Source organism: Scyliorhinus torazame, chromosome 6 (assembly GCF_047496885.1).
Source record: "Scyliorhinus torazame isolate Kashiwa2021f chromosome 6, sScyTor2.1, whole genome shotgun sequence".
Taxonomy (NCBI): Eukaryota; Metazoa; Chordata; class Chondrichthyes; order Carcharhiniformes; family Scyliorhinidae; genus Scyliorhinus; species Scyliorhinus torazame.
In genome coordinates this window covers 196,291,817-196,293,010 of record NC_092712.1, presented here as the reverse complement: position 1 = coordinate 196,293,010, position 1,194 = coordinate 196,291,817, and positions in this window count along the sequence as shown.

The window sequence follows — 1,194 nt, the reverse complement described above, 5'->3', positions numbered from 1 at the left end:
GTGTTAGCCCTCCCCAGAGGTCGCCCATACATGTCGCCACAGTTCCCCTCCCCTAAGATGTCCGCATCCAGTAGGTCGTCTAACAACAACTGTTACGGTGGTTGTGGGTATGTCCTCGTTTCTGTACGTTTTTGACCTGCATGTATTTTAGTTCGTTCCCCCCTGTCAACTGGAACTTCACCATTAGTTCCTCAAGTGTTGTTAGTCTGTTGTCAGTGTAGAATTCCCTAACTGTCAGCATCCCCAGTCCTGTCTCCACCTTTTGAAGGTAGTGCCTATTGTTGCGGGCGTGGACCTGTGGTTGTCACAGATGGGGGGGGGGGGGGGGGGGCCTTACCTGACATTTTGGTTAGACAAAGTGTTGTGACAGCTGGTTCCATGACTGGAGTGTTGCTATCACCACTGGGCTCGTTGATTATTTATTCGTTGGAGATGGAAGTGCCGCTGTGGCCAGGACATGGAGGGAGGTTCCCCCTGCAGGAGCCCTCTTCCATTCGCACCCATTCGGCTTCTGGTTCTTTTATCCACCCCTTTACCTTCTCCGCAGTTGCCCAGTGGTAATAATGCAGTTTTGAGAAGGTTAGGTCCCCCATGATTCTCGCTCTCTGCTGTACCCTTTTTGGGATCCTTGCATTCTTCAGAGGGCTGGGCGATGTGGGAAGTGCATTACGGGAGATGCGTTGTGGCCTCTCCTTCACGATTCCCGGTGCTAGCTTCCCCGCTAGTGTGGTGGCCATCTTCCCGGGGTTAGTTATGTGTCCTCCCATCGCCTGTTCTCTGAGCTCCCTACCTGCCGTTTCCCTCACCTTTTCCTGATCTGCTGGGCCTTGCCTTAACCTAAACTGATCTGGAAGTTTTAAATTACAATCCATGGCCATTTTTGTAACAACAGGTGAGTACGTCTTTAATTTGTTTTCCGCTTCAAGATGGCTCTGCAGCTGCCATTTCTCTTTCTCTCTATCTCTCTGTTCTTGCCATGCTTGTCAGTTTCGGCAGGCTCCCACTGCGATTGCCAGCTTGACTATTCAATGTATTCAAATCTGGAGGACATTTCAAAACAGGAAACCGTGGCCCTCTAATGGGCTTTTAAATCAGAGGAGAGATAGTGGAACGTAATTTTTTTAAAACCCTACCTGCCAATTTTAAAAGCTGCTTTTCTTCAGCTCAGTTTGGCTGCCATGTGTTATGGAGTCG